The following is an 11,949-nucleotide window of genomic DNA, read 5'->3' as shown; positions in this document are numbered from 1 at the left end:
TACTCTTCAGCATTCTGTGACGAACAGAGTAGAAGGGAAAAGCCCATCTAATAAGGCAGCTAGAAGTTCCAGGAGAGACACACGTTGTGCTTTCAGGGAGGACGTTGCAGAAAGTGGAGAGATGTGGATTCTTTCCTCCGGAGAAAAAACCGTCTGTTTTCAGGCAATGCAGTATGCTGTATTCGCACGTTGTCGGCATGGCAATTTCGCAAATTCGCTCTCGTGGGTCGACAGCGCCACTCTCTGTTAACCGCTTCAGAGATTTTGTAGTTGCTGGCCGGGAAATCGCGGTTCTCCCCGAATGCCGCTTTCAGCCTTCAGCAGCGGTCTCGTCTCTCTCGGATGCCGAGAAAGGGCGACTTCAGCCGGATGCTTTTCTGCGACGAGCGGCTTCTTCTGCGCACATGGCATAGGAGCGGTTCTGACTTCTCCTTGTGTCCATGCATTCTGCACTACGCTTCTCTCTCATTCTTATGCCTTTCCTCTTATTCCTAGCGGCATTTCGTTTTTCTCTGTTTATCCGATGCTACTCTTCAGCATTCTGTGACGAACAGAGTAGAAGGGAAAAGCCCCTCTAATAAGGCAGCTAGAAGTTCCAGGACAGACACACGTTGTGCTTTCAGAGAGGACGTTACAGAAAGTGGAGAGATGTGGATTCTTTCCTCCGGAGAAAAAAAACCTTGTTATTAGGAAATGCAGTATTCTGAAATCGCACGTTGTCGGCATCGCAATTTCGCAAATTCGCTCTCGTGGGTCGACAGCGCCACTCTCTGTTAACCGCTTCGCAGATTTTGCAGTTGCTGGCCGGGAAATCGCGGTTCTCCCCGAATGCCGCTTTCTGCCTTCAGCAGCGGTCTCGTCTCTCTCGGATGCCGAGAAAGGGCGACTTCAGCCGGATGCTTTTCTGCGACGAGCGGCTTCTTCTGCGCACATGGCATAGGAGCGGTTCTGACTTCTCCTTGTGTCCATGCATTCTGCACTACGCTTCTCTCTCATTCTTATGCCTTTCCTCTTATTCCTAGCGGCATTTCGTTTTTCTCTGTTTTTCCGATGCTACACTTCAGCATTCTGTGACGAACAGAGTAGAAGGGAAAAGCCCCTCTAATAAGGCAGATAGAAGTTCCAGGAGAGACACACGTTGTGCTTTCAGAGAGGACGTTACAGAAAGTGGAGAGATGTGGATTATTTCCTCCGGACAAAAAAACCCTTGTTATCAGGAAATGCAGTATTCTGAAATCGGACGTTCTCTGCAAAGGAATTTCAATATTTCGCTCTCGTGGGTCGAAAGCAGCATAGTCGCTAAACCTCTACGGAGAGTTTGCATTTGCTGGCCGAGAAATCGCGGTACTCCCCGAATGCCGCTTTCTGCCTTCAGCAGCGGTCTCGTCTCTCTCGCATGCCGAGAAAGGGCGACTTCAGCCGGATGCTTTTCATCAAAAAGCGGCTTCTTCTGCGCACATCACAACGGAGCGGTTCTGACTTCATGTGTCCATGCATTCTTTATGTCTTTCCCTTGATTCCAAGCGACATATAGTTTTTCTCTGTTAATCCGATGCTACACTTCAGCATTCCTTGACGAAACGAGTAGAATTAGTGAAACTGCGATGCCGAGAACGTGCGAATGGGAGGAAATGTGAAGTATTTGTAAGAAAGCTGGTATTTCTGGGAGAAAAGATGGTATGATGGTATTTCCGGGGGAAAATGTCCTCTGTTTCGGGGAATGCTGGTATGTCTGGAAGGAAATCTAATTTGGGAGGAAACTGTGATATGAAGTCTAGAAAAGTATGATGGTAAGTCTCATCCTGTGGAGTGTGAAGTAGTACTTGTGGTAGAAAATGTCATCTGTTTGGGAGAATGGTGATATTTGTGGGAGAAAAGATCGTATTTTTGTTGGAAGAAGTCACCTTTGGCATTGTCATATAGTATTTTGTGGATGAAGCGTGAAGCATATCTAAGAAAAGCTGTTTTTCTGGTAGAAAACTTCATCTGTTTGGGGAGAAGGCTGTTTTTTCAGGGAGCAAGTCTCCTTCTTTGGGGAGGAAATGTCCTCTTTTGGATGGCCGAGTAGTACTTGTGGGAGGAAATGCCACGTATTTGGGAGAAGGCTGGTATTTGTGGGAGGAAATGGCATAGGTCTGGTAGAGAATGTATTCTTGAGGATTAAAACATGATAGTTGTGGTGGAATAGATCATGTGTTTGGGCAAAAAGCAGTATTTCTGGGAGCTAATCTCATTGGATTGGAGAAAGCTGGTATTTCTGGGAGCTAAGGTGTTCTTTTTGGAAGAAGATGCCATCCTCTGGGTGAAAAACGGGAATTTCTGGGAGAAAATGTCATCGAAGGAGGAGAAAGCTGGAACTTCAGGGAGCAAATGAGATAAATGAGGGAGAAACGTGGGAAACGGTGGGAAAGACTGTCTTGTAGAGGAGAGCAACTGCGGTATTTTTGGTGTGCCAAGTGGTCTTGGGGAGAAAATATGGTAAACACGGGAGAAAATGTCCACTGGAGGAGTGTCAAGTAGTATTTTGGAGAGAAAATGTCAGGTATTTCTCAGAAAAGTCCTTTTCGGGGAGACTTGATCTCTGTGCTCAAATGACATATTTCTGGGAGAAAATGTCTGATGTGGGGGGGAGAAGGTCATGTATCCGTGAGAAAGCTGGTATTTCTGGGAGAAAATGCCAGGTATTGGTGAGAAAACAGATGCTTGAGAGGGAAAAGGCCATATTTTTATTTTTTCTATATATATATAAATGTAAGAAAAGGCCATCTCTTTGGGATCTGGTAAGAAGTGTATATATAAAAAAAATAAAAATAGGTATGTTGCTTCCAGACAGTGTTCTTCTACTTTTGAATTAGTTTTGGCTCAAAAACTTCCTGAGTCATGTGGTTCTACTGCATATTTATTGAACTTTAAATGGCTCTTACATATTATTTCCCAGTTTACATTCTTAACCCCACAAAAGCCTTCAGTATTGATAGCATTTTAGTAATAAGCTTAACAGATTGTCATCCCTTTTCCATGCATAATCTCTGTTTTTCTTTGAATCTATCATAATTTGAAGCATAATATATCTTTGCTGAGACTGTGAAAAGTTGATCTCTCCATACTCCATGTCACATGCTGCCAAGAGGTCACCCCGTAGCCTTCTTTTAACCAGGCTGAACAAGTCCATGTGCCTTAGCCTGTCTTTGTAGGGGAGGTGCTCCATCCCTCTATCATCTCTGTGGCTCTCCTCTGGACCTTAACAACTCCCTTTCCTTCTTGTATTGGGGGCCCCAGACCTGAACATAATACTCCAGATAACGCTTAATGCTTGAATCTTTCTACAAATCTGCTCATTTATGATTAGCTGCTATGATTAGCTGTGTCAATGCACACAATGGTAAAATATTCTTACATTCTAAGAAAACATGTATATTTAAAATTCAGAGTTTAGATAGAAATATAGTGTCTAACTTGTAGATGTCTGAACTGATGAACATTCCTCTGATTATTAATGCAGTAATGCAGCATCTCATTTGAGCCTAAAGAGTTCTGGTCACTCACTCAAATATTTCAAGCACTCGGACGTTTGATGTAGCTGTCAATAGGAATTGCAAAGTCAGAGCTCCACACAACAGATGTCCAGGGTAGCCCTATGGATTTAATTCTGCTTTCTGCAATATAGCTTCACAAGGCTGTGATTAGAATCAACCACTTACATATTCTTATCATTTACTGCATTAGTGCATTAGCAAATATGCAAGTCAGCCTCCAGCTTTTCAGTTTACAGATGATGCGCAATGAAAGCAGAGCGGATTTACTGATTAACTTGTTGGAATAAAAGATACTACAACGTTGCTTCCTGTTACAAGCACTTCTCAGATGTGATCAACCAGCTCCTAAACACATGCAGTGACTTAAGATGTCTTAAGACATCTTAAGACTTAAGATGTCTTAAGACATCTTAAGATGATTTAAGACATGTGAGACACAAAAGGATTTTTTTTTTTTTTTTTTTTTTTTTGTAGTAGAGCCAAAGAAAATGAGCTACAGTTGCAAAATAGACTTTCAAGTTGTAAAATAAATATTCAAACAATTTATTTAATACTGGCTACTTTATAAATATCTTACACTGAAACCTGACTTAGGTATATTTTGATTTAGAAATCAAATTTAATGTATGAAAAGTTAGTATAAAAGCATTTTATTTAAAGCATAGGTTTTGCTAGCAACGATTAAATGAGGGACAATAAGAATATAATATGTGGTTGTTCTGGATTCCCTGAACACAGTACTCCAGTAGCAGTCATAACCATTTTTTCTTTAACAATCTTTCTTTATTATTTGCTTTCATTTTTTTTTCATGTTTTTTTTTTTTCTTCTATTTTTCTGTTTATTGTTCATATATCCAGATTAAGTCTTTAAAATAATGTCCTTTGTGCTAGATTTTGAAATTATTAGTGGAGTACTAAGTGTTTTGAGTTGTGTTATTTGACTTTGGTGATTGTTTGCTATTCTAGACCAAATGGGTGTAGTTTTTGGTATGTTTGTTCCCAAGAACTAGTATTCTGTCATCAAAATTACTAATTGTTATAAATTATGAAGTGGATATGAATTTGTATATGCACCATCTACTCTTCATGACCCTATGGTCCATTATGCCTGAATTCAAATATAAAAATAACCGTTATCAGAACATTTGATTAGACTTTTATACAAACTTGTCTAATCTAAGTACATATTGCTAGAAGATAAATGGATAGCGTTAAGACAGTATACATCTCATACGGAAGTGTTTTAGGAACCTAGGACAAATTATGTTTCTGAATTTAGGTATCTTTCACCAGCTGAGGCACACTCAGGCATTTTGTCTGTCCAGCAGTTGTTGTCTCATCTCATACCTCCTTCACATCTACAGAGCTATAGGGATGTCTTTGTTACTTAAGCATCTCTGGCACTAAGTACCCTAATTCAGCTTTTCTAACTAAACATAGTTTTTACCTCAGCTCAGAAATGCATCTCGTTTCTGAAATGAAATGCATGCCATTTGCATTTCAGTTATATCTAACTAAAATGTGTATTATGTTGAATATGTGTTCAGAAACATATGTAATGAATTCAGACTTCTGTGTCTCCTTTTCTCTCTATCTACTGTGTTTAGGATTGAACCTCTAATGGTAGATGCAGTATGTCAATGGTTTACAGGCCAGTTCAGCCTGGTTCCATGACTAATGGGTCAGGGGGACCCACAGACCCACACCTTGGGAAAGGGGGAAGGGGAAAAGGGGTAGAGAGGGTAAAGGGTAGAGAGATGGGCCTAAAAATGAAACAACAATGATCTGAGGAGAAAAGTTGATTTACTAAATGAGATATTGAAATGCAAGATAACACAATATAATATAATATAATCGAAATGGAAGCTAAGAAATCAAATAAAATGAGAGTGTCCAAAAAACAAAGGCCTTACTCTAACGCTGAAGGTGAGATGGCTAGGGAGCACACACGCTGTAGAGATGAGCGGAAAGGAAAAAGGAGATGTCTCATGATTTGCAAACAGTTTTGTTTTCCCATCCAAACAGAAAATAAAAACGTAAAGTCCTCTGGGCTATATAGTTGTCTTCTGAGACAGCTATACCTAGAAATATCAACAATCCACAGAACTGGAGCATTAACTCTTTAACTCCCAGTGCACTACTTGATGTTAAGATGTGAAATACCAATTACAAAAATCCTGAAACTGTGATACAGTTGAAATGCCCCATCCCTTGCAGTGGTTGTATGATGTGACAACCTGTATCAGAATGTTTAATATTGCAAGCTACAGCATCTGACTTACAGGGAGAGATTTCTTCTGCTTCTGATTGCTCAGAACAAACCCATCAGGGAGAGATACCTGCATCTTCTGTGATGCAGACCCAAACACGAAAAGTTAGCTAGCCTATTTGCTGTCATTAAGGAAATAAATAAGATTGACTGTCCCATTGCATCCACAGGAGGGGACTTCAGCTCTTCTGTGAGATGCTCAGTAGTGCTCCTTCTCAATGTTTAACACCATCTGCCTCTCCAGTGTGGCATTAAACACAAATCACACCAGGACTACAGCAAGCTATTGGGAGAAAGACTCTACTGGGATTCCTGTTCTTCCTATAGCCCTCCTGGATGCCACAGGAGTGGCTGTTGTCTTATGTGTTGCCTCAAGTGTTCTAATTTCAGTAACAACAGTAACACTTGAGATAGACAAAGTAAACCTCTTAAAAAGCCCAGAGAAGTCATCTGCTGCTTGAGATAGCTTGCAAAAGAAAATTCAGTTGTCTATAAACATGTTCTTTTTCACTCTCTACATTTCTTGGACATGGAGGTTGCTAATGATTTTGCATACATCAGTGCAAGTGCAATTCACCGTAGTTCTGACATACAGTCTAATTGGCTTTAATATATAATTTTATTTTTTGAATGCTAACGTTTATGTAATGACTTTCTAATTGATTTTTTCTTTATAAAGGACCATTGATTCATTCCCTTCAGTGAAACTCAGTTAACTTTCTAAGAGAATTTATGAAAAGAAGGATGTGCTACTGCTACTTTCTTTCTACCTTTCTTTCTCTCTTCTATAAAATGTGTTATTTATATTCATAAGCAAGCTTCTGCAAAGATAAACAAAGCTAAACAACTGTGCTTTATGTATGAGTATGAAATAGGTTCCTTATAAAAAATGTGGCTCTTCAAAGATGGATAGAGCTCTTGTGGCACTCTTCCTAAAAACTACATATTCATCACGTCTTATGATGTATTAGCATGACAGCTATTTAACATTTGTAACAAGTTATTCTAAGCAATCAGACTGAATTGTACACAGATTATACGAACTGATGTTATTTTACAAAAATTGAAATGATAAATTTTAAATGGAAGCATAAGCTATGGTGTTATCACATTGTTTATGTCATTGTGAATTAAGTTACAGCTGATTTTATATGAAGTACAAAGACTGTGAGGAAGTTTTCTGTTATTGTACAATATACAATCCCAGCTAGATAATAATAAGTAATGAGACTGATAATTGGAAACAAAAACAGAATAGAAACCCACACTGTTATTTAAGTCTGATTTTTTACACCAGTGACAGAGGAAGAAGATCTAATTAAAAAACTTCAAGTTTGGACAAGTCTGGAAAGAAAGAAGTATTCCATATTCCAAAAAATATTGCAATATTATTCCTGAAGGATGCTTTCCCAGGATTTACTGGGATCTTTACTGGACAAAGTATTTCCCCTTCAGCTCAAACTAGCTGTGTGCTCTGGTGGCCAGGCAGGGTCCTGTCCACCTCTCCCCAGATGGCCACCTCTGTCTTGGCACCAAACTATCCATCCCATAAGTTTACCACTAGCTGGCGGAGTCCCAACTCCAGTACCACCTTGCAGGCTCACATGGCCATTCCTGGTAATTCTTTTGACAACAAAAGCTCCTGTGAGACCATCCTTCGCATCTCCATCCTTTTCCCTTGCCAAAATCTGTCATTTCTTCTTCCCCAAGTCCTCAGGAATAGGGGAAGGCAGAGACCAGCATTCTCTGAGCTGCTGTGCCAGGACAACAGAAGGAATCCAGCAGAAGGACCTGAGCTGACTGGGGCCCTGAGAATGTGTCAAACAAGTTACAGAAGTGGCTACTCATGTGGAGAAGATGACTTTGGTTCTGACGTGAAGCAGCCTGAAGTTCAGCATGAAGGTCATCTTTTCAAGATGAGGCATATTGAACAATTGATTCAATAAATAAAAAATGAGTAATACTTAAGAAAACGAACTCACAAAAACAACAAAAACAACACATATTTCTCTCTCTATTTTTTCCCCCCTTTTGGACCTTGAGAATCTGCATGTGGATTCTTAAGTCCCTACCTGGTGTCCCTGGTATGAAAAAGACATTGCCACATGGAGCAAGAGCTCAGCCAGGGCTGGTGAGAGTCCAGGGCACCCAGCAGTCGCAGCAAAGGCTGAGGGAACTGCCTACAATCAGTATTAAAAAAAGTGAGTGTTACCTACAGATGCTTACTGGGATTGTGGAAGATCATGAAGCCTGGCTTTTCTCACAGGTGCTCAGTGACAGGAGCACAAGCGGCACCAGACACATGCTGCAGCATGGACATCTTCCAGCTGGGAGAAAAAGACTGTCCCCATGAGGATGCGCTCCCAGAAAGCATGGGGGTCTCTGTCTTCCCCATGATATCTAACCTTGACTCAATCTAGCTGAATGTAACTCCCCTCCTCTGAAGAAAAGCTCTGGGCAACATGTTCCAGTACTCTGTAACCCTCATTGTGAAGAAGTTCTTTCGCTTATTGGTTCGGAACTTCCTATGCTCAACTTTATGGCCATTTCCCCTTGTTCTGTCCCCATGGACTGCTGAAAAGAGGTTGGCCATGTCCCTTTGACTCCCACACTTAAGATATTTATAGACATTAATAAGATCCCCTCTCAGTCTTCTTTTCTCAAGGCTGAAAAGATTCAGGTTACCTAGCCTTTCCTCATAGGGGAGACTCTCCAGGTCACTTGTGGTCCTCTGCTGGACTATCTCCAGGAGATCCCTGCATTTTTTGTACTGGGAAGCCCAGACCTGGATAGAGTACTCCAGGTGAGGCCTGACCAGAGCAGAGCAGAGGGGGAAGATCACCTCCCTGGACCTTCTGGCCATGCTCTTTTCAATGAACTCATTGGCCTTCTTGGTCATCAGAGCAGTATGTTGATAATATATTGTTTACGTGCTTAAATTTTCATAATGATATTTTGGTGCCCGTGATTAATAACAACAACAAAATACTCTACATGTGTGGAATATGGTAGCCCAGCGAGAGGCTCTTTGATACATTTTACGTTTTTGAAAGATAGATGCTTTTAAAGGATAGATTCATGGTTAATGCTTTTTAGTCATACAGAATTAGTATATGCATTAGTGCCCATACAGCAGCATAAGGCTCACATAATATGTTAAGGAAAGAATGCTGAAAGTGAAGATCCTCACTCTAAAAATGTTTTAATCTAAAAAGTATGTCAGATGAAATAGAGTTAATGTAAGTGGAAAAAGTGAGAAAAATTTCACCTAAGATTGCCAGCAATCATTAGTACAGAACCTTTATATTTTTAATCCCAGTGAAATGTTTTGTAAGAAGTGTGCAGAGTTGATCGTGTAGAAGCCATTGGCAATTTTGAAATATGTGTGAATGGTAAATTTCCTATGAATATTGTTGGCTTGATTTCAGATATATTCACAAGCATTTCTCTGGAAAGTACACTGCTATTCTGTCCAATGTAAATTCACTGACACCTGCTCTTAGCAGGAATTTTTTAGTAATTCAAGGCAGAAACGTTTATCAAAGTAGCTAAATTAGCTGTTATGAAATCACTGTTGAGTTTTTGTGAATGAGCACCTCTATGCACTATTCTACTTCTATTCTAGCACTTTTCAGACACTAACATAGGTAATAGACTAATGAGGCAGGGGAACCTGCGAATCCAAGCCCTGGGAAAAGGAAAAGGGGAAAAGGTAGGGAGATGGGTCTAAAAACAGCACAGTGGCAATGATCTGAGGAGAAACAAACTAATTTACTAAATAAGATATCAGAATGCAAGATAACATACTATAATGCAATATAATATAACGTAATTAGAATTGAAGCTAATGACTAAAGTGAGAGTGTCTGAAAAATAGAAGCCTTACTCTAATTAAGCTGAGGTGATATGGCTGGGAGCAGAGATGAGCCAGAAAATCAAAAAAGGGAAGTCAAGAGATCTACGAATGGTTTTTATCTTTCCCACTGAGCAGAAATGGTAACAGAACAGTGAGCAGTCCTCTGGGGGATATAGTTCTTCTTCTCTTCTAAAACAGGTACCCCGAAGTATCTACTATGCATGGAACAGGAGCATTAATGCTTTAACATGTACTACATGATGTTATGATGTGGAATACTGAGAACAAAAATCTAAAACCATGACATATAGTTACACTTCCGTCACCAGAAAAAAGAGGAAATAGGGAAGTTCTGGAGTCTGAGTCTAATTCAAAATTGTTTGTAATTAATTAAATGAATTATTTTGGAATTCAAAAAGGAATCTCTTTTACAGATTTTGTTCACTGACCAAAATTTACAAAATTCTTCAAGTAGACACAAGTATAGGGCAAAAAATATCTGAACAAGCCTACCCAAGTCTAATAAGGTAATAAGACTGTGGGTGGTGACTTATTTTCCTTTGAGATTTGGAATTGGGGTCACTTTTGTCACCAGATTTTTTAACACCTTCTTCGAGATATTCTGATTTATTGTTCTTCAGAGGAAAACTGCTTAAATGTGGCATCACAGAAATATATTGGATTAAGGGCTAATACATTTTCCTAGCCAGATGAAAGTGGTGTTGTATTTTTAACATGTCAATAGTGCTTATCCATATCTCAGGAAATCCAACAGTGGAGAATTCAGGTTTAAAGTAATTAGATTTATATTTCTTATTTAAATGCATATATTTATTTTCAATATTGTCAGTTACTTTTTTCCCATCTTACCACATTTTTGTCTCTCTTCCTCTTTTCCTGTCTCTCTCGTGCACTAAGTAAATATATAAACAAATATATAAACATATATGTATACACTTATATACTGTCTCTTTCCTATTAATGGTAGTTAGTTTAGTGACTAAGGATGAAAAATATTGTATATTTACGCTTCAATTATAGGAACAATATGTTTTACTGTCTAAGTACCATTTCTTGTCATGGTTATTATCGTGATATTAAATAGCTGAGAGTCATTGTAGAAGGAACATAAGTCATTACCATCTTTCTATACATAATGACTCTTAAACATAATTGCTATGTAATCTTTAGGTGAATTATTATATTGAATTATTATATAGGCCAGTGCACATGCTGGTAGCTTAGCTAGGAATAAAAGAAAGCTACTCAATCAAAGATTAGTCCTGTTTCTTTTTTAATTGAATGATTTCAAAGCATAATATTCAGGGCCGTGTTTTAGAAATATGTGATACTTTTACTTGACTCTGTTAAAGTGTGTGATATTAATTTAAGTAAATTGATAATGAAAAGAACATAACTGCATGACTGAAAGACTGATCCAGGTATGAAAAGGATACTTGTATTTCATGAGCTACATATTGAGAACCCACAAACCCACAAAAATCTAGTCAAAGTCTTGATTAGATGTGAGTCACATGCTTGACAGTCAAGGTAACTTATGCTGATGTTACAAAGAGATACCAGCTGATCTTAGGGGAAAGGTGATATGTTCTACATAGGGGACTTTACAAACAGCAGAAAATTAAATTCTTTCCTTTGACCTCCTTCATAGGATGCAAAGTCAATGCTGTGGAAGTCATGATAGGTTGAGGTGATCCATGAAAATATCTACATATTAATATATATCTGTACATATATATATAGGCAATTGGAAAGAGCCTGAAAACCTTCCAGTGATGTGACATGTCTATTTTGGTGATACTAAGCTGCTATTACATCAATTGTGTTCAAAAATAACATGAAATAAAAATGCTCTGTAGGTGCCTTTTACTCCAGTAGAATGTAGAGTAACAATGTCATAGAGAGACATGAGGAAACTTGCACTACAGAATCTATCCCCTCAGTCTTCTTAATCTCTTTTACTTCCACAGGAAGAATTTTGTGGAGCCTATGACTGTTTCAAGTAGAGAAAGAAAGTATTACCTTTTTCTGATCTAACTTGCCACTCCCAGGGCAGTCCATCCCAGTGCTTGACCAATCTTTTGGAAAAAAAGCTTTTCCTAACATCCAACCTGAACTCCTCTGTCACAGCTTGTAGCCATTCCCTCTAGTCCTATTGCTAGTTACAAAGGAGAAGAGGCTGACGCTCACCTTGCCACAACTTTCTTTCAGGTAGTTGTAGAGAGCAATAAGGTCATGCCTGAGCCTCCTCTTCTGCAGACTAAACA

The sequence above is a fragment of the Phasianus colchicus genome, chromosome 30 (genome assembly GCF_987193195.1).
Source record: "Phasianus colchicus chromosome 30, bPhaCol1.hap1.1, whole genome shotgun sequence".
Taxonomy (NCBI): Eukaryota; Metazoa; Chordata; class Aves; order Galliformes; family Phasianidae; genus Phasianus; species Phasianus colchicus.
Note: the sequence above shows the minus strand (reverse complement) of the source record.